Consider the following 17,500-nt stretch of genomic DNA (forward strand, 5'->3'; position numbering starts at 1 on the left):
TAACTTTAGACCTCTATTACTTCTTAACTCAAGTAAATTCATTGATAAGTTGAAAAAATTAAATGTAAAATGTAAAAGAAAAGACTGTTATGGCAGTATAAATTTACCTACAGCAAAAGGTATTCCCAGGTGGTCTCCCATCCAAGTACTAACCAGGCCCAACACTGCATAGCTTCCAAGATCAGACGAAATTGGGCATGTCCAGTGTGGTTTGGCTGTAGTTGCTCCAAAACATTAACTTTAGACTTCTTTTACTTCTTAGCTCAAGTAAATTCATTGATAAGTTGAAAAAATGTAATGTAAAATGTAATAGAAAAGAATGTTATGGCAGTATAAAATTACATACAGCACCTGGTATTCCCAGGTGGTCTCCTGTCCAAGTACTAACCAGGCCCAACACTGCATAGCTTCCAAGATCAGACGAGATTGGGCTTGTCCTGTGTGGTTTGGCTGTAGGTGCTCAAAAGCATTAACTTTAGACCTCTATTACTTCTTAACTCAAGTAAATTCATTGATAAGTTGAAAAAATTAAATGTAAAATGTAATAGAAAAGAATGTTATGGCTGTCTAAAATTACCTACAGCACCAGGTATTCCCAGGTGGTCTCCCATCCAAGTACAAACCAGGCCCAACACTGCATAGCTTCCAAGATCAGATTAGATTGGGCATGTCCACTGTGGTTTGGCTATAGGTGCTCAAAAACATTAACTTTAGACCTCTTTTACTTTTTAACTCAAGTAAATTCATTGATAAGTTGAAAAATTTAAAAGTAAAATGTAATAGAAAAGAATGTTATGGCTGTCAAAAATTACCTACAGCACCATGTGTTCCCAGGTGGTCTCCCATCCAAGTACAAACCAGGCCCAAATCAGCATAGCTTCCAAGATCATACAAGATTGGGCATGTCCAGTGTGGTTTGGCTGTAGGTGCTCAAAAGCATTAACTTTAGACCTCTATTACTTCTTAACTCAAGTAAAGTCATTGATAAGTTGAAAAAATTAAATGTAAAATGTAATAGAAAAGACTGTTATGGCAGTATAAAATTACCTACAGCACCTGGGATTCCTAGGTGGTCTCCCATCCAAGTACTAACCAGGCCCAACACTGCATAGCTTCCAAGATCAGATGAGATTGGGCATGTCCAGTGTGGTTTGGCTGAAGGAGCTCAAAAGCATTAACTTTAGACCTCTTTTACTTCTTTACTCAAGTAAATTCATTGATAAGTTGAAAAAATTAAATGTAAAATGTAATAGAAAAGAATGTTATGGCAGTATAAAATTACCTACAGCACCTGGTATTCCAAGGTTGTCTCCCATCCAAGTACTAACCAGGCCAAACACTGCATAGCTTCCAAGATCAGACGAGATTGGGCATGTCCAGTGTGGTTTGGCTGTAGGTGCTCAAAAACATTAACTTTAGACCTCTTTTACTTCTTAACTCAAGTAAATTCAATGATAAGTTGAAAAAATTAAATGTAAAATGTAATAGAAAAGAATGTTATGGCTGTCTAAAATTACCTACAGCACCAGGTATTCCCAGGTGGTCTCCCATCCAAGTACAAACCAGGCCCAACACTGCATAGCTTCCAAGATCAGAAAAGATTGGGTATGTCCAGTGTGCTTTGGCTGTAGGTGCTCAAAAGCATTAAATTTAGACCTCTATTACTTCTTAACTCAAGTAAATTCATTGATAAGTTGAAAAAATTAAATGTAAAATGTAATAGAAAAGAATGTTATGGCAGTATAAAATTACCTACAGCACCTGGTATTCCCAGGTGGTCTCCCATCCAAGTACTAACCAGGCCAAACACTGCATAGCTTCCAAGATCAGATGAGATTGGGCATGTCCAGTGTGGTTTGGCTGTAGGTGCTCAAAAGCATTAACTTTAGACCTCTATTACTTCTTAACTCAAGTAAATTCATTGATAAGTTGAAAAAATTAAATGTAAAATGTAATAGAAAAGACTGTTATGGCAGTATAAAATTACCTACAGCACCTGGGATTCCTAGGTGGTCTCCCATCCAAGTACTAACCAGGCCCACCACTGCATAGCTTCCAAGAACAGACGAGATTGGGCATGTCCAGTGTGCTTTGGCTGTAGGTGCTCAAAAACATTAACTTTAGACCTCTTTTACTTCTTAACTCAAGTAAATTCATTGATAAGTTGAAAAAATTAAATGTAAATTGTAATAGAAAAGAATGTTTTGGCTGTATAAAATTACCTACAGCACCTGGTATTCCCAGGTGGTCTCCCACCCAAGTAGTAACCAGGCCCAACACGGCATAGCTTCCAAGATCAGACGAGATTGGGCATGTCCAGTGTGGTTTGGCTATAGGTGCTCAATAACATTAACTTTAGACATCTTTTACTTCTTGACTCAAGTAAATTCATTGATAAGTTGAAAAAATTAAATGTAAAATTTAATAGAAAAGAATGTTATGGCAGTATAAAATTACCTACAACACCTGGTATTCCCAGGTGGTCTCCCATTCAAGTACTAACCAGGCCCAACACTGCATAGCTTCCAAGATCAGACGAGATTGGGCATGTCCAGTGTGGTTTGGCTGTAGGCGCTCAAAAACATTAACTGTAGACCACTTTTACTTCTTAACTCAAATAAGTTCATTGATAAGTTGAAAAAATTAAATGTAAAATGTAATAGAAAAGAATGTTATAGTATGATAAAATGAACTACAGCACCTGGTATTCCCTGGTGGTCTCCCATCCAACTACTAACCATGCCCAACACTGCATAGCTTCCAAGATCAGACGACATTGGCCATGTACAGTGTGATTTGGCTGTAGGCGCTCAAAAACATTAACTTTAGACCTCTTTTACTTCTTAACTCAAGTAAATTCATTGATAAGTTGAAAAAATTAAATGTAAAATGTAATAGAAAAGAATGTTATGGCAGTATAAAATTACCTACTGCACCTGGTTTTCCCAGGTGGTTTCCCTTCCAAGTACTGACCAGGCCCAACACTGCATAGCTACCAAAATAAGACGAGATTGGGCATGTCCAGTGTGGATTGGCTGTAGGTGCTCAAAAGCATTAACTTTAGACCTCTGTTACTTCTTAACTCAAGGAAATTCATTGATTAGTTGAAAAAATTAAATGTAAAATGTAATAGAAAAGAATGTTATGGCAGTATAAAATTACCTACAGCACCTGGTATTCCCAGGTGGTCTCCCATCCAAGTACTAACCAGGCCCAACACTGCATAGGTTCCAAGATCAGACGAGATTGGGCATGTCCAGTGTGGTTTGGCTGTAGGTGCTCAAAAACATTAACTTTAGACCTCTTTTACTTCTTAACTCAAGTAAATTCATTGATAAGTTGAAACATTAAATGAGGAATGTAATAGAAAAGAATGTTATGGCAGTATAAAATTACCTACAGCTCCTGGTATTCCGAGGTGGTCTCCCATCCAAGTACTAACCAGGCCCAACACTGCATAGTTTCCAAGATCAGACGAGATTGGGCATGTCCAATGTGGTTTGGCTGTAGGTGCTCAAAAACATTAACTTTAGACCTCTATTACTTCTTAACTCAAGTAAATTCATTGATAAGTTGAAAAAATTAAATGTAAAATGTAATAGAAAAGAATGTTATGGCAGTATAAATTTACCTACAGCAACAGGTATTCCCAGGTGGTCTCCCATCCAAGTACTAACCAGGCCCAACACTGCATAGCTTCCAAGATCAGACGAAATTGGGCATGTCCAGTGTGGTTTGGCTGTAGGTGCTCAAAAACATTAACTTTAGACTTCTTTTACTTCTTAGCTCAAGTAAATTCATTGATAAGTTGAAAAAATGTAATGTAAAATGTAATAGAAAAGAATGTTATGGCAGTATAAAATTACATACAGCACCTGGTATTCCCAGGTGGTTTCCCATCCAAGTACTAACCAGGCCAAACACTGCATAGCTTCCAAGATCAGACGAGATTGGGCATGTCCAGTGTGGTTTGGCTGTAGGTACTCAAAAACATTAACTTTAGAACTCTTTTACTTCTTAACTCAAGTAAATTCAATGATAATTTGAAAAAATGAAATGTAAAATGTAATAGAAAAGAATGTTATGGCTGTCTAAAATTACCTACAGCACCAGGTATTCCCAGGTGGTCTCCCATCCAAGTACAAACCAGGCCCAACACTGCATAGCTTCCAAGATCAGAAAAGATTGGGTATGTCCAGTGTGCTTTGGCTGTATGCGCTCAAATGCATTAAATTTAGATCTCTATTACTTCTTAACTCAAGTAAATTCATTGATAAGTTGAAAAAATTAAATGTAAAATGTAATAGAAAAGAATGTTATGGCAGTATAAAATTACCTACAGCACCTGGTAGTCCCAGGTGGTCTCCCATCCAAGTACTAACCAGGCCAAACACTGCATAGCTTCCAAGATCAGATGAGATTGGGCATGTCCAGTGTGGTTTGGCTGAAGGAGCTCAAAAACATTAACTTTAGACCTCTTTTACTTCTTTACTCAAGTAAATTCATTGATAAGTTGAAAAAATTAAATGTAAAATGTAATAGAAAAGAATGCTATGGCTGTCTAAAATTGCCGACAGCACCAGGTAGTCTCCCATCCAAGTACAAACCAGGCCCAACACTGCATAGCTTCCATGATCAGAAAAGATTGGGTATGTCCAGTGTGCTTTGGCTGTAGGTGCTCAAAAGCATTAAATTTAGACCTCTATTACTTCTTAACTCAAGTAAATTCATTGATAAGTTGAAAAAATTAAATGTAAAATGTAATAGAAAAGAATGTTATGGCAATATAAAATTACCTACAGCACCTGGTATTCCCACGTGGTCTCCCATCCAACTACTAACCAGGCCAAACTGCATAGCTTCCAAGATCAGACGAGAATGGGCATGTCCAGTGTGGTTTGGCTGTAGGTGCTCAAAAACATTAGCTTTAGACCTCTTTTACTTCTTAGCTCAAGTAAATTCATTGCTAAGTTGAATAAATTAAATGTAAAATGTAATAGAAAAGAATGTTAAGGCTATCTAAAATTACCTCCAGCATCTGGTATTCCCAGGTGGTCTCCCATTCAAGTACTAACCAGGCCCAACACTGCATAGCTTCCAAGATCAGATGAGATTGTTATTGTCCAGTGTGCTTTGGCTGTATGTGCTCAAAAACGTTAACTTTATACCTCTTTTACTTCTTAACTCAAGTAAATTCATTGATAAGTTGAAAAAATTAAATGTAAAATGTAATAGAAAAGAATGTTTTGGCTGTATAAAATCATCTACAGCACCTGGTATCCCAGGTGGTCTCCCACCCACGTACTAACCAGGTCCAACACTGCATAGCTTCCAAGATCAGAGGAGATTGGGCATGTCCAGTGTGGTTTGGCTGTTGGTGCTCAAAAACATTAACTTTAGACCTCTATTACTTCTTAACTTAAGTAAAATCATTGATAAGTTGAAAAAATTAAATGTAAAATGTAATAGATAAGAATGTTATGGCAGTATAAAATTACCTATTGCACCTGGTATTCCCAGGTGGTCTCCCATCCAAGTACTAACCAGGCCCAACACTGCATAGCTTCCAAGATCAGAAGAGATTGGGCATGTCCAGTGTGGTTTGTCTGCAGGCGATCAAAAATAATTATATTAGACCTCTTTTACTTCTTAACTCAAGTAAATTAATTTATAAGTTGAAAAATTTAAATGTAAAATGTAATAGAAAAGAATGTTATGGCAGTATAAAATGATGTACAGCACCTGTTATTCCCAGGTGTTCTCCCATCCAAGTACTTACCAGGCACAACATGGCATAGCGTCCAAGATCAGACGAGATTGGGCATGTCCAGTGTGGTTTGGCTGTAGGCCCTCAAATAAATTAACTTTAGACCTCTTTTACTTCTTAACTCAAGTAAATTCATTGATAAGTTGAAAAAATTAAATGTAAAATGTAATAGAAAAGAATGTTATGGCAGTATAAAATTACCTACTGCACCTGGTATTCCCTGGTGGTATCCCATCCAAGTACTTACCAGGCCCAACACTGTATAGCTTCCAAGATCAGACGAGATTGGGCATGTCCAGTGTGGATTGGCTGTAGGTGCTCAAAAGCATTAACTTTAGACCTCTGTTACTTCTTAACTCAAGGAAATTCATTGATTAGTTGAAAAAATTAAATGTAAAATGTAATAGAAAAGAATGTTATGGCAGTATAAAATTACCTACAGCACCTGGTATTCCCAGGTGGTCTCCCATCCAAGTACTAACCAGGCCCAACACTGCATAGGTTCCAAGATCAGACGAGATTGGGCATGTCCAGTGTGGTTTGGCTGTAGGTGCTCAAAAACATTAACTTTAGACCTCTTTTACTTCTTAACTCAAGTAAATTCATTGATAAGTTGAAAAATTAAATGAGGAATGTAATAGAAAAGAATGTTATGGCAGTATAAAATTACCTACAGCTCCTGGTATTCCGAGGTGGTCTCCCATCCAAGTACTAACCAGGCCCAACACTGCATAGTTTCCAAGATCAGACGAGATTGGGCATGTCCAATGTGGTTTGGCTGTAGGTGCTCAAAAACATTAACTTTAGACCTCTATTACTTCTTAACTCAAGTAAATTCATTGATAAGTTGAAAAAATTAAATGTAAAATGTAATAGAAAAGAATGTTATGGCAGTATAAATTTACCTACAGCAACAGGTATTCCCAGGTGGTCTCCCATCCAAGTACTAACCAGGCCCAACACTGCATAGCTTCCAAGATCAGACGAAATTGGGCATGTCCAGTGTGGTTTGGCTGTAGGTGCTCAAAAACATTAACTTTAGACTTCTTTTACTTCTTAGCTCAAGTAAATTCATTGATAAGTTGAAAAAATGTAATGTAAAATGTAATAGAAAAGAATGTTATGGCAGTATAAAATTACATACAGCACCTGGTATTCCCAGGTGGTTTCCCATCCAAGTACTAACCAGGCCAAACACTGCATAGCTTCCAAGATCAGACGAGATTGGGCATGTCCAGTGTGGTTTGGCTGTAGGTACTCAAAAACATTAACTTTAGAACTCTTTTACTTCTTAACTCAAGTAAATTCAATGATAATTTGAAAAAATGAAATGTAAAATGTAATAGAAAAGAATGTTATGGCTGTCTAAAATTACCTACAGCACCAGGTATTCCCAGGTGGTCTCCCATCCAAGTACAAACCAGGCCCAACACTGCATAGCTTCCAAGATCAGAAAAGATTGGGTATGTCCAGTGTGCTTTGGCTGTATGTGCTCAAAAGCATTACATTTAGATCTCTATTACTTCTTAACTCAAGTAAATTCATTGATAAGTTGAAAAAATTAAATGTAAAATGTAATAGAAAAGAATGTTATGGCAGTATAAAATTACCTACAGCACCTGGTAGTCCCAGGTGGTCTCCCATCCAAGTACTAACCAGGCCAAACACTGCATAGCTTCCAAGATCAGATGAGATTGGGCATGTCCAGTGTGGTTTGGCTGAAGGAGCTCAAAAACATTAACTTTAGACCTCTTTTACTTCTTTACTCAAGTAAATTCATTGATAAGTTGAAAAAATTAAATGTAAAATGTAATAGAAAAGAATGCTATGGCTGTCTAAAATTGCCGACAGCACCAGGTAGTCTCCCATCCAAGTACAAACCAGGCCCAACACTGCATAGCTTCCATGATCAGAAAAGATTGGGTATGTCCAGTGTGCTTTGGCTGTAGGTGCTCAAAAGCATTAAATTTAGACCTCTATTACTTCTTAACTCAAGTAAATTCATTGATAAGTTGAAAAAATTAAATGTAAAATGTAATAGAAAAGAATGTTATGGCAATATAAAATTACCTACAGCACCTGGTATTCCCACGTGGTCTCCCATCCAACTACTAACCAGGCCAAACTGCATAGCTTCCAAGATCAGACGAGAATGGGCATGTCCAGTGTGGTTTGGCTGTAGGTGCTCAAAAACATTAGCTTTAGACCTCTTTTACTTCTTAGCTCAAGTAAATTCATTGCTAAGTTGAATAAATTAAATGTAAAATGTAATAGAAAAGAATGTTAAGGCTATCTAAAATTACCTCCAGCATCTGGTATTCCCAGGTGGTCTCCCATTCAAGTACTAACCAGGCCCAACACTGCATAGCTTCCAAGATCAGATGAGATTGTTATTGTCCAGTGTGCTTTGGCTGTATGTGCTCAAAAACATTAACTTTATACCTCTTTTACTTCTTAACTCAAGTAAATTCATTGATAAGTTGAAAAAATTAAATGTAAAATGTAATAGAAAAGAATGTTTTGGCTGTATAAAATCATCTACAGCACCTGGTATTCCCAGGTGGTCTCCCACCCACGTACTAACCAGGTCCAACACTGCATAGCTTCCAAGATCAGAGGAGATTGGGCATGTCCAGTGTGGTTTGGCTGTTGGTGCTCAAAAACATTAACTTTAGACCTCTATTACTTCTTAACTTAAGTAAAATCATTGATAAGTTGAAAAAATTAAATGTAAAATGTAATAGATAAGAATGTTATGGCAGTATAAAATTACCTATTGCACCTGGTATTCCCAGGTGGTCTCCCATCCAAGTACTAACCAGGCCCAACACTGCATAGCTTCCAAGATCAGAAGAGATTGGGCATGTCCAGTGTGGTTTGTCTGCAGGCGATCAAAAATAATTATATTAGACCTCTTTTACTTCTTAACTCAAGTAAATTAATTTATAAGTTGAAAAATTTAAATGTAAAATGTAAAAGAAAAGAATGTTATGGCAGTATAAAATGATGTACAGCACCTGTTATTCCCAGGTGTTCTCCCATCCAAGTACTTACCAGGCACAACATGGCATAGCGTCCAAGATCAGACGAGATTGGGCATGTCCAGTGTGGTTTGGCTGTAGGCCCTCAAATAAATTAACTTTAGACCTCTTTTACTTCTTAACTCAAGTAAATTCATTGATAAGTTGAAAAAATTAAATGTAAAATGTAATAGAAAAGAATGTTATGGCAGTATAAAATTACCTACTGCACCTGGTATTCCCTGGTGGTATCCCATCCAAGTACTTACCAGGCCCAACACTGTATAGCTTCCAAGATCAGACGAGATTGGGCATGTCCAGTGAGGATTGGCTGTAGGTGCACAAAAACATTAACTTTAGACCTCTATTACTTTTTAACTCAAGTAAGTTCATTGATAAGTTGAAAAAATTAAATGTAAAATGTAATAGAAAAGAATTTTATAGTATGATAAAATGAACTACAGCAGCTGGTATTCCCTGGTGGTCTCCCATCCAAGTACTAACCAGGCCCAACACTGCATAGCTTCCAATATCAGATGAGATTGGGCATGTCCAGTGTGGTTTGGCTGTAGGTGCTCAAAAGAATTAACTTTAGACCTCATTTACTTCTTAACTCAAGTAAATTCATTGATAAGTTGAAAAAATGTAATGTAATATGTAATAGAAAAGAATGTTATTACTATATAAAATTACCTACAGCACCTGGTATTCCCAGGTGGTCTCCCATCCAAGTACTAACCATGCCCAACACTGCATAGCTTCCAAGATCAGACGACATTGGCCATGTCCAGTGTGGTTTGGCTATAGGTGCTGAAAAATATTAACTTTAGACCTCTATTACTTCTTAACTCAAGTAAATTCATTGATAAGTTAAAAAAATTAAATGTAAAATGAAATAGAAAAGAATGTTATGGCAGTATAAAATTACCTACAGCTCCTGGTATTTCCAGGTGGTCTCCCATCCAAGTACTAACCAGGCCCAACACTGCATAGCTTCCAAGATCAGATGAGATTGGGCATGTCCAGTGTGGTTTGGCTGTAGGTGCTCAAAAGCATTAAATTTAGACCGCTATTACTTCTTAACACAAGTAAATTCATTGATAAGTTGAAAAAATTAAATGTAAAATGTAATAGAAAAGAATGTTATGGCTATATAAAATTACCTACAGCACCTGGTATTCCCAGGCGGTCTCCCATCCAAGTACTAACCAGGCCCAACACTGCATAGCTTCCAAGATCAGACAATATTGGGCATGTCCAGTGTGGTTTGACTGTATGTGCTCAAAAACATTAACTTTAGACTTCTTTTACTTCTTAACTCAAGTAAATTCATTGATAAGTTGAAAAAATTAAATGTAAAATTTAATAGAAAAGAATGTTATGGCAGTATAAAATTACCTACAGCACCTGGTATTCCCAGGTGGTCTCCCATTCAAGTACTAACCAGGCCCAACACTGCATAGCTTCCAAGATCAGACAAGATTGGGCATGTCCAGTGTGGTTTGGCTGTAGGTGCTCAAAAACATTAACTGTAGACCACTTTTACTTCTTAACTCAAATAAGTTCATTGATAAGTTGAAAAAATTAAATGTAAAATGTAATAGAAAAGAATGTTATAGTATGATAAAAAGAACTACTGCACCTGGTATTCCCTGGTGGTCTCCCATCCAAGTACTAACCATGCCCAACACTGCATAGCTTCCAAGATCAGACGACATTGGCCATGTACAGTGTGGTTTGGCTGTAGGTGCTCAAAAACATTAACTTTAAACCTCTTTTACTTCTTAACTCAAGTAAATTAATTGATAAGTTGAAAAAATTAAATGTAAAATGTAATAGAAAAGAATGTTATGGCAGTATAAAATTACCTACTGCACCTGGTTTTCCCAGGTGGTTCCCTTCCAAGTACTGACCAGGCCCAACACTGCATAGCTACCAAGATAAGACGAGATTGGGCATGTCCAGTGTGGATTGGCTGTAGGTGCTCAAAAGCATTAACTTTAGACCTCTGTTACTTCTTAACTCAAGGAAATTCATTGATTAGTTGAAAAAATTAAATGTAAAATGTAATAGAAAAGAATGTTATGGCAGTATAAAATTACCTACAGCACCTGGTATTCCCAGGTGGTCTCCCATCCAAGTACTAACCAGGCCCAACACTGCATAGGTTCCAAGATCAGACGAGATTGGGCATGTCCAGTGTGGTTTGGCTGTAGGTGCTCAAAAACATTAACTTTAGACCTCTTTTACTTCTTAACTCAAGTAAATTCATTGATAAGTTGAAAAATTAAATGAGAAATGTAATAGAAAAGAATGTTATGGCAGTATAAAATTACCTACAGCTCCTGGTATTCCGAGGTGGTCTCCCATCCAAGTACTAACCAGGCCCAACACTGCATAGCTTCCAAGATCAGATTAGATTGGGCATGTCCACTGTGGTTTGGCTGTAGGTGCTCAAAAACATTAACTTTAGAACTCTATTACTTCTTAACTCAAGTAAATTCATTGATAAGTTGAAAAAATTAAATGTAAAATGTAATAGAAAAGACTGTTATGGCAGTATAAATTTACCTACAGCAACAGGTATTCCCAGGTGGTCTCCCATCCAAGTACTAACCAGGCCCAACACTGCATAGCTTCCAAGATCAGACGAAATTGGGCATGTCCAGTGTGGTTTGGCTGTAGTTGCTCAAAAACATTAACTTTAGACTTCTTTTACTTCTTAGCTCAAGTAAATTCATTGATAAGTTGAAAAAATGTATTGTAAAATGTAATAGAAAAGAATGTTATGGCAGTATAAAATTACATACAGCACCTGGTATTCCCAGGTGGTCTCTAGTCCAAGTACTAACCAGGCCCAACACTACATAGCTTCCAAGATCAGACGAGATTGGGCATGTCCTGTGTGGTTTGGCTGTAGGTGCTCAAAAGCATTAACTTTAGACCTCTATTACTTCTTAACTCAAGTAAATTCATTGATAAGTTGAAAAAATTAAATGTAAAATGTAATAGAAAAGAATGTTATGGCTGTCTAAAATTACATACAGCACCAGGTATTCCCAGGTGGTCTCCAATCCAAGTACAAACCAGGCCCAACACTGCATAGCTTCCAAGATCAGAAAAGATTGGGTATGTCCATTGTGGTTTGGCTGTAGGTGCTCAAAAGCATTAAATTTAGACCTCTATTACTTCTTATCTCAAGTAAATTCATTGATAATTTGAAAAAATTAAATGTAAAATGTAATAGAAAAGAATGTTATGGCAGTATAACATTACCTACAGCACCTGGTATTCCCAGGTGGTCTCCCATCCAAGTACTAACCAGGCCCAACACTGCATAGGTTCCAAGATCAGACGAGATTGGGCATGTCCAGTGTGGTTTGGCTGTAGGTGCTCAAAAACATTAACTTTAGGCCTCTTTTACTTCTTAACTCAAGTAAATTCATTGATAAGTTGAAAAATTAAATGAGAAATGTAATAGAAAAGAATGTTATGGCAGTATAAAATTACCTACAGCTCCTGGTATTCCGAGGTGGTCTCCCATCCAAGTACTAACCAGGCCCAACGCTGCATAGCTTCCAAGATCAGATTAGATTGGGCATGTCCACTGTGGTTTGGCTATAGGTGCTCAAAAACATTAACTTTAGACCTCTATTACTTCTTAACTCAAGTAAATTCATTGATAAGTTGAAAAAATTAAATGTAAAATGTAAAAGAAAAGACTGTTATGGCAGTATAAATATACCTACAGCAACAGGTATTCCCAGGTGGTCTCCCATCCAAGTACTAACCAGGCCCAACACTGCATAGCTTCCAAGATCAGACGAAATTGGGCATGTCCAGTGTGGTTTGGCTGTAGTTGCTCCAAAACATTAACTTTAGACTTCTTTTACTTCTTAGCTCAAGTAAATTCATTGATAAGTTGAAAAAATGTAATGTAAAATGTAATAGAAAAGAATGTTATGGCAGTATAAAATTACATACAGCACCTGGTATTCCCAGGTGGTCTCCTGTCCAAGTACTAACCAGGCCCAACACTGCATAGCTTCCAAGATCAGACGAGATTGGGCATGTCCTGTGTGGTTTGGCTGTAGGTGCTCAAAAGCATTAACTTTAGACCTCTATTACTTCTTAACTCAAGTAAATTCATTGATAAGTTGAAAAAATTAAATGTAAAATGTAATAGAAAAGAATGTTATGGCTGTCTAAAATTACCTACAGCACCAGGTATTCCCAGGTGGTCTCCCATCCAAGTACAAACCAGGCCCAACACTGCATAGCTTCCAAGATCAGATTAGATTGGGCATGTCCACTGTGGTTTGGCTATAGGTGCTCAAAAACATTAACTTTAGACCTCTTTTACTTTTTAACTCAAGTAAATTCATTGATAAGTTGAAAAATTTAAAAGTAAAATGTAATAGAAAAGAATGTTATGGCTGTCAAAAATTACCTACAGCACCATGTGTTCCCAGGTGGTCTCCCATCCAAGTACAAACCAGGCCCAAATCAGCATAGCTTCCAAGATCATACAAGATTGGGCATGTCCAGTGTGGTTTGGCTGTAGGTGCTCAAAAGCATTAACTTTAGACCTCTATTACTTCTTAACTCAAGTAAAGTCATTGATAAGTTGAAAAAATTAAATGTAAAATGTAATAGAAAAGACTGTTATGGCAGTATAAAATTACCTACAGCACCTGGGATTCCTAGGTGGTCTCCCATCCAAGTACTAACTAGGCCCAACACTGCATAGCTTCCAAGATCAGATGAGATTGGGCATGTCCAGTGTGGTTTGGCTGAAGGAGCTCAAAAGCATTAACTTTAGACCTCTTTTACTTCTTTACTCAAGTAAATTCATTGATAAGTTGAAAAAATTAAATGTAAAATGTAATAGAAAAGAATGTTATGGCAGTATAAAATTACCTACAGCACCTGGTATTCCCAGGTGGTCTCCCATCCAAGTACTAACCAGGCCAAACACTGCATAGCTTCCAAGATCAGATGAGATTGGGCATGTCCAGTGTGGTTTGGCTGAAGGAGCTCAAAAACATTAACTTTAGACCTCTTTTACTTCTTTACTCAAGTAAATTCATTGATAAGTTGAAAAAATTAAATGTAAAATGTAATAGAAAAGAATGTTATGGCAGTATAAAATTACCTACAGCACCTGGTATTCCCAGGTGGTTTCCCTTCCAAGTACTAACCAGACCAAACACTTCATAGCTTCCAAGATCAGACGAGATTGGGCATGTCCAGTGTGGTTTGGCTGTAGGTGCTCAAAAACATTAACTTTAGACCTCTTTTACTTCTTAACTCAAGTAAATTCATTGATAAGTTGAAAAAATTAAATGTAAAATGTAATAGAAAAGAATGCTATGGCTGTCTAAAATTACCGACAGCACCAGGTAGTCTCCCATCCAAGTACAAACCAGGCCCAACACTGCATAGTTTCCAAGATCAGAAAAGTTTGGGTATGTCCAGTGTGCTTTGGCTGTAGGTGCTCAAAAGCATTAAATTTAGACCTCTATTACTTCTTAACTCAAGTAAATTCATTGATAAGTTGAAAAAATTAAATGTAAAATGTAATAGAAAAGAATGTTATGGCAATATAAAATTACCTACAGCACCTGGTATTCCCAGGTGGTCTCCCATTCAAGTACTAACCAGGCCAAACACTGCATTGCTTCCAAGATCAGACGAGATTGGGCATGTCCAGTGTGGTTTGGCTGTAGGTGCTCAAAAACATTAACTTTAGACCTCTTTTACTTCTTAGCTCAAGTAAATTCATTGATAAGTTGAAAAAATTAAATGTAAAATGTAATAGAAAAGAATGTTATGGCTGTCTAAAATTACCTACAGCACCAGGTATTCCCAGGTGGTCTCCCATCCAAGTACAAACCAGGCCCAACACTACATAGCTTCCAAGATCAAACGAGATTGGGCATGTCCAGTGTGGTTTGGCTGTTGGTGCTCAAAAACATTAACTTTAGACCTCTATTACTTCTTAACTCAAGTAAATTCATTGATAAGTTGAAAAAATTAAATGTAAAATGTATTTGAAAAGAATGTTTTGGCTGTTTAAAATTACATACAGCACCTGGTATTCCAAGGTGGTCTCCCATCGAAGTACAAACCAGGCCCAACACTGCATAGCTTCCAAGATCAGACGAGATTGGGCATGTCCAGTGTGGTTTGGCTGTAGGTGCTCAAAAGCATTAAATTTAGACCTCTATTACTTCTTAACTCAAGTAAATTCATTGATAAGTTGAAAAAATTAAATGTAAAATGTAATAGAAAAGAATGTTATGGCAGTATAAAATTACCTACAGCACCTGGTATTCCCAAGTGGCCTCCCATCCAATTACTAACCAGGCCCCAACACTGCATAGTTTCCAAGATCAGACGAGATTGGGCATGTCCAGTGTGGTTTGGCTGTAGGTGCTCAAAAGCATTAAATTAATACCGCTATTACTTCTTAACTCAAGTAAATTCATTGATAAGTTGAAAAAATTAAATGTAAAATGTAATAGAAAAGAATGTTATGGCAGTATAAAATTACCTATTGCACCTGGTATTCCCAGGTGGTCTCCCATCCAAGTACTAACCAGGCCCAACACTGCATAGCTTCCAAGATCAGAAGAGATTGTTCATGTCCAGTGTGGTTTGTCTGCAGGCAATCAAAAATAATTATATTAGACCTCTTTTACTTCTTAACTCAAGTAAATTAATTTATAAGTTGAAAAATTTAAATGTAAAATGTAATAGAAAAGAATGTTATGGCAGTATAAAATGATGTACAGCACCTGTTATTCCCAGGTGTTCTCCCATCAAAGTACTTACCAGGCACAACATGGCATAGCGTCCAAGATCAGACGAGATTGGGCATGTCCAGTGTGGTTTGGCTGTAGGCCCTCAAATAAATTAACTTTAGACCTCTTTTACTTCTTAACTCAAGTAAATTCATTGATAAGTTGAAAAAATTAAAAGTAAAATGGAATAGAAAAGAATGTTATGGCAGTATAAAATTACCTACTGCACCTGGTATTCCCTGGTGGTATCCCATCCAAGTACTTACCAGGCCCAACACTGTATAGCTTCCAAGATCAGACGAGATTGGGCATGTCCAGTGAGGATTGGCTGTAGGTGCACAAAAACATTAACTTTAGACCTCTATTACTTTTTAACTCAAGTAAGTTCATTGATAAGTTGAAAAAATTAAATGTAAAATGTAATAGAAAAGAATTTTATAGTATGATAAAATGAACTACAGCAGCTGGTATTCCCTGGTGGTCTCCCATCCAAGTACTAACCAGGCCCAACACTGCATAGCTTCCAATATCAGATGAGATTGGGCATGTCCAGTGTGGTTTGGCTGTAGGTGCTCAAAAGCATTAACTTTAGACCTCATTTACTTCTTAACTCAAGTAAATTCATTGATAAGTTGAAAAAATGTAATGTAATATGTAATAGAAAAGAATGTTATTACTATATAAAATTACCTACAGCACCTGGTATTTACAGGTGGTCTCCCATCCAAGTACTAACCATGCCCAACACTGCATAGCTTCCAAGATCAGACGACATTGGCCATGTCCAGTGTGGTTTGGCTATAGGTGCTGAAAAATATTAACTTTAGACCTCTATTACTTCTTAACTCAAGTAAATTCATTGATAAGTTAAAAAAATTAAATGTAAAATGAAATAGAAAAGAATGTTATGGCAGTATAAAATTACCTACAGCTCCTGGTATTTCCAGGTGGTCTCCCATTAAAAAGTACTAACCAGGCCCAACACTGCATAGCATCCAAGATCAGATGAGATTGGGCATGTCCAGTGTGGTTTGGCTATAGGTGCTCAAAAGCATTAAATTTAGACCGCTATTACTTCTTAACACAAGTAAATTCATTGATAAGTTGAAAAAATTAAATGTAAAATGTAATAAAAAAGAATGTTATGGCTATATAAAATTACCTACAGCACCTGGTATTCCCAGGCGGTCTCCCATCCAAGTACTAACCAGGCCCAACACTGCATAGCTTCCAAGATCAGACAATATTGGGCATGTCCAGTGTGGTTTGACTGTAGGTGCTCAAAAACATTAACTTTAGACTTCTTTTACTTCTTAACTCAAGTAAATTCATTGATAAGTTGAAAAAATTAAATGTAAAATTTAATAGAAAAGAATGTTATGGCAGTATAAAATTACCTACAGCACCTGGTATTCCCAGGTGGTCTCCCATTCTAGTACTAACCAGGCCCAACACTGCATAGCTTCCAAGATCAGACAAGATTGGGCATGTCCAGTGTGGTTTGGCTGTAGGCGCTCAAAAACATTAACTGTAGACCACTTTTACTTCTTAACTCAAATAAGTTCATTGATAAGTTGAAAAAATTAAATGTAAAATGTAATAGAAAAGAATGTTATAGTATGATAAAATGAACTACTGCACCTGGTATTCCCTGGTGGTCTCCCATCCATGTACTAACAAGGCCCAACACTGCATAGCTTCCAAGATCAGACGACATTGGCCATGTACAGTGTGGTTTGGCTGTAGGTGCTCAAAAACATTAACTTTAGACCTCTTTTACTTCTTAACTCATGTAAATTCATTGATAAGTTGAAAAAATTAAATGTAAAATGTAATAGAAAAGAATGTTATGGCAGTATAAAATTACCTACTGCACCTGGTTTTCCCAGGTGGTTTCCCTTCCAAGT

At 37.0% G+C, this 17,500-nt stretch overlaps 61 pseudogenes; all 61 read right to left on the reverse strand.

The window, feature by feature from the left end:
- Positions 1–104: 104 nt before the first annotated feature.
- On the reverse strand, positions 105–223 carry LOC148445347 (5S ribosomal RNA; annotated as a pseudogene).
- Positions 224–339: 116 nt separating this feature from the next.
- Positions 340–458, reverse strand: LOC148445348 (5S ribosomal RNA; annotated as a pseudogene).
- A 116-nt stretch (positions 459–574) lies between these two features.
- LOC148445349 (5S ribosomal RNA) lies at positions 575–693 on the reverse strand (annotated as a pseudogene).
- A 116-nt stretch (positions 694–809) lies between these two features.
- Positions 810–928, reverse strand: LOC148445350 (5S ribosomal RNA; annotated as a pseudogene).
- A 116-nt stretch (positions 929–1,044) lies between these two features.
- Positions 1,045–1,163, reverse strand: LOC148445351 (5S ribosomal RNA; annotated as a pseudogene).
- A 116-nt stretch (positions 1,164–1,279) lies between these two features.
- On the reverse strand, positions 1,280–1,398 carry LOC148445352 (5S ribosomal RNA; annotated as a pseudogene).
- A 116-nt stretch (positions 1,399–1,514) lies between these two features.
- Positions 1,515–1,633, reverse strand: LOC148445353 (5S ribosomal RNA; annotated as a pseudogene).
- Positions 1,634–1,749: 116 nt separating this feature from the next.
- LOC148445354 (5S ribosomal RNA) lies at positions 1,750–1,868 on the reverse strand (annotated as a pseudogene).
- A 116-nt stretch (positions 1,869–1,984) lies between these two features.
- LOC148445355 (5S ribosomal RNA) lies at positions 1,985–2,103 on the reverse strand (annotated as a pseudogene).
- A 116-nt stretch (positions 2,104–2,219) lies between these two features.
- LOC148445356 (5S ribosomal RNA) lies at positions 2,220–2,338 on the reverse strand (annotated as a pseudogene).
- A 116-nt stretch (positions 2,339–2,454) lies between these two features.
- LOC148445357 (5S ribosomal RNA) lies at positions 2,455–2,573 on the reverse strand (annotated as a pseudogene).
- Positions 2,574–2,924: 351 nt separating this feature from the next.
- LOC148445358 (5S ribosomal RNA) lies at positions 2,925–3,043 on the reverse strand (annotated as a pseudogene).
- A 116-nt stretch (positions 3,044–3,159) lies between these two features.
- Positions 3,160–3,278, reverse strand: LOC148445359 (5S ribosomal RNA; annotated as a pseudogene).
- Positions 3,279–3,393: 115 nt separating this feature from the next.
- On the reverse strand, positions 3,394–3,512 carry LOC148445360 (5S ribosomal RNA; annotated as a pseudogene).
- Positions 3,513–3,628: 116 nt separating this feature from the next.
- Positions 3,629–3,747, reverse strand: LOC148445361 (5S ribosomal RNA; annotated as a pseudogene).
- Positions 3,748–3,863: 116 nt separating this feature from the next.
- LOC148445362 (5S ribosomal RNA) lies at positions 3,864–3,982 on the reverse strand (annotated as a pseudogene).
- Positions 3,983–4,098: 116 nt separating this feature from the next.
- LOC148445363 (5S ribosomal RNA) lies at positions 4,099–4,217 on the reverse strand (annotated as a pseudogene).
- Positions 4,218–4,333: 116 nt separating this feature from the next.
- On the reverse strand, positions 4,334–4,452 carry LOC148445364 (5S ribosomal RNA; annotated as a pseudogene).
- Positions 4,453–4,793: 341 nt separating this feature from the next.
- Positions 4,794–4,910, reverse strand: LOC148445365 (5S ribosomal RNA; annotated as a pseudogene).
- A 351-nt stretch (positions 4,911–5,261) lies between these two features.
- On the reverse strand, positions 5,262–5,379 carry LOC148445366 (5S ribosomal RNA; annotated as a pseudogene).
- Positions 5,380–5,495: 116 nt separating this feature from the next.
- On the reverse strand, positions 5,496–5,614 carry LOC148445367 (5S ribosomal RNA; annotated as a pseudogene).
- Positions 5,615–5,965: 351 nt separating this feature from the next.
- On the reverse strand, positions 5,966–6,084 carry LOC148445368 (5S ribosomal RNA; annotated as a pseudogene).
- Positions 6,085–6,200: 116 nt separating this feature from the next.
- On the reverse strand, positions 6,201–6,319 carry LOC148445369 (5S ribosomal RNA; annotated as a pseudogene).
- Positions 6,320–6,434: 115 nt separating this feature from the next.
- Positions 6,435–6,553, reverse strand: LOC148445370 (5S ribosomal RNA; annotated as a pseudogene).
- A 116-nt stretch (positions 6,554–6,669) lies between these two features.
- Positions 6,670–6,788, reverse strand: LOC148445371 (5S ribosomal RNA; annotated as a pseudogene).
- A 116-nt stretch (positions 6,789–6,904) lies between these two features.
- On the reverse strand, positions 6,905–7,023 carry LOC148445372 (5S ribosomal RNA; annotated as a pseudogene).
- A 116-nt stretch (positions 7,024–7,139) lies between these two features.
- Positions 7,140–7,258, reverse strand: LOC148445373 (5S ribosomal RNA; annotated as a pseudogene).
- A 116-nt stretch (positions 7,259–7,374) lies between these two features.
- On the reverse strand, positions 7,375–7,493 carry LOC148445374 (5S ribosomal RNA; annotated as a pseudogene).
- A 341-nt stretch (positions 7,494–7,834) lies between these two features.
- LOC148445375 (5S ribosomal RNA) lies at positions 7,835–7,951 on the reverse strand (annotated as a pseudogene).
- Positions 7,952–8,302: 351 nt separating this feature from the next.
- On the reverse strand, positions 8,303–8,421 carry LOC148445376 (5S ribosomal RNA; annotated as a pseudogene).
- Positions 8,422–8,537: 116 nt separating this feature from the next.
- On the reverse strand, positions 8,538–8,656 carry LOC148445377 (5S ribosomal RNA; annotated as a pseudogene).
- Positions 8,657–9,007: 351 nt separating this feature from the next.
- LOC148445378 (5S ribosomal RNA) lies at positions 9,008–9,126 on the reverse strand (annotated as a pseudogene).
- A 116-nt stretch (positions 9,127–9,242) lies between these two features.
- Positions 9,243–9,361, reverse strand: LOC148445379 (5S ribosomal RNA; annotated as a pseudogene).
- Positions 9,362–9,477: 116 nt separating this feature from the next.
- Positions 9,478–9,596, reverse strand: LOC148445380 (5S ribosomal RNA; annotated as a pseudogene).
- A 116-nt stretch (positions 9,597–9,712) lies between these two features.
- LOC148445381 (5S ribosomal RNA) lies at positions 9,713–9,831 on the reverse strand (annotated as a pseudogene).
- Positions 9,832–9,947: 116 nt separating this feature from the next.
- LOC148445382 (5S ribosomal RNA) lies at positions 9,948–10,066 on the reverse strand (annotated as a pseudogene).
- Positions 10,067–10,182: 116 nt separating this feature from the next.
- LOC148445383 (5S ribosomal RNA) lies at positions 10,183–10,301 on the reverse strand (annotated as a pseudogene).
- A 585-nt stretch (positions 10,302–10,886) lies between these two features.
- LOC148445384 (5S ribosomal RNA) lies at positions 10,887–11,005 on the reverse strand (annotated as a pseudogene).
- A 115-nt stretch (positions 11,006–11,120) lies between these two features.
- On the reverse strand, positions 11,121–11,239 carry LOC148445385 (5S ribosomal RNA; annotated as a pseudogene).
- A 116-nt stretch (positions 11,240–11,355) lies between these two features.
- LOC148445386 (5S ribosomal RNA) lies at positions 11,356–11,474 on the reverse strand (annotated as a pseudogene).
- A 116-nt stretch (positions 11,475–11,590) lies between these two features.
- On the reverse strand, positions 11,591–11,709 carry LOC148445387 (5S ribosomal RNA; annotated as a pseudogene).
- Positions 11,710–11,825: 116 nt separating this feature from the next.
- LOC148445388 (5S ribosomal RNA) lies at positions 11,826–11,944 on the reverse strand (annotated as a pseudogene).
- A 116-nt stretch (positions 11,945–12,060) lies between these two features.
- On the reverse strand, positions 12,061–12,179 carry LOC148445389 (5S ribosomal RNA; annotated as a pseudogene).
- A 115-nt stretch (positions 12,180–12,294) lies between these two features.
- Positions 12,295–12,413, reverse strand: LOC148445390 (5S ribosomal RNA; annotated as a pseudogene).
- A 116-nt stretch (positions 12,414–12,529) lies between these two features.
- LOC148445391 (5S ribosomal RNA) lies at positions 12,530–12,648 on the reverse strand (annotated as a pseudogene).
- Positions 12,649–12,764: 116 nt separating this feature from the next.
- LOC148445392 (5S ribosomal RNA) lies at positions 12,765–12,883 on the reverse strand (annotated as a pseudogene).
- A 116-nt stretch (positions 12,884–12,999) lies between these two features.
- LOC148445393 (5S ribosomal RNA) lies at positions 13,000–13,118 on the reverse strand (annotated as a pseudogene).
- A 116-nt stretch (positions 13,119–13,234) lies between these two features.
- Positions 13,235–13,353, reverse strand: LOC148445394 (5S ribosomal RNA; annotated as a pseudogene).
- Positions 13,354–13,469: 116 nt separating this feature from the next.
- LOC148445395 (5S ribosomal RNA) lies at positions 13,470–13,588 on the reverse strand (annotated as a pseudogene).
- A 116-nt stretch (positions 13,589–13,704) lies between these two features.
- On the reverse strand, positions 13,705–13,823 carry LOC148445396 (5S ribosomal RNA; annotated as a pseudogene).
- Positions 13,824–13,939: 116 nt separating this feature from the next.
- LOC148445397 (5S ribosomal RNA) lies at positions 13,940–14,058 on the reverse strand (annotated as a pseudogene).
- Positions 14,059–14,399: 341 nt separating this feature from the next.
- LOC148445398 (5S ribosomal RNA) lies at positions 14,400–14,518 on the reverse strand (annotated as a pseudogene).
- Positions 14,519–14,634: 116 nt separating this feature from the next.
- LOC148445399 (5S ribosomal RNA) lies at positions 14,635–14,753 on the reverse strand (annotated as a pseudogene).
- A 116-nt stretch (positions 14,754–14,869) lies between these two features.
- Positions 14,870–14,988, reverse strand: LOC148445400 (5S ribosomal RNA; annotated as a pseudogene).
- Positions 14,989–15,104: 116 nt separating this feature from the next.
- LOC148445401 (5S ribosomal RNA) lies at positions 15,105–15,224 on the reverse strand (annotated as a pseudogene).
- Positions 15,225–15,810: 586 nt separating this feature from the next.
- Positions 15,811–15,929, reverse strand: LOC148445402 (5S ribosomal RNA; annotated as a pseudogene).
- Positions 15,930–16,045: 116 nt separating this feature from the next.
- LOC148445403 (5S ribosomal RNA) lies at positions 16,046–16,164 on the reverse strand (annotated as a pseudogene).
- A 116-nt stretch (positions 16,165–16,280) lies between these two features.
- Positions 16,281–16,399, reverse strand: LOC148445404 (5S ribosomal RNA; annotated as a pseudogene).
- Positions 16,400–16,515: 116 nt separating this feature from the next.
- On the reverse strand, positions 16,516–16,636 carry LOC148445405 (5S ribosomal RNA; annotated as a pseudogene).
- Positions 16,637–16,752: 116 nt separating this feature from the next.
- LOC148445406 (5S ribosomal RNA) lies at positions 16,753–16,871 on the reverse strand (annotated as a pseudogene).
- Positions 16,872–16,987: 116 nt separating this feature from the next.
- On the reverse strand, positions 16,988–17,106 carry LOC148445407 (5S ribosomal RNA; annotated as a pseudogene).
- Positions 17,107–17,500: the final 394 nt, after the last annotated feature.

This window comes from Taudactylus pleione, unplaced genomic scaffold, assembly GCF_031769625.1.
Source record: "Taudactylus pleione unplaced genomic scaffold, aTauple2 ptg001270l, whole genome shotgun sequence".
Taxonomy (NCBI): Eukaryota; Metazoa; Chordata; class Amphibia; order Anura; family Myobatrachidae; genus Taudactylus; species Taudactylus pleione.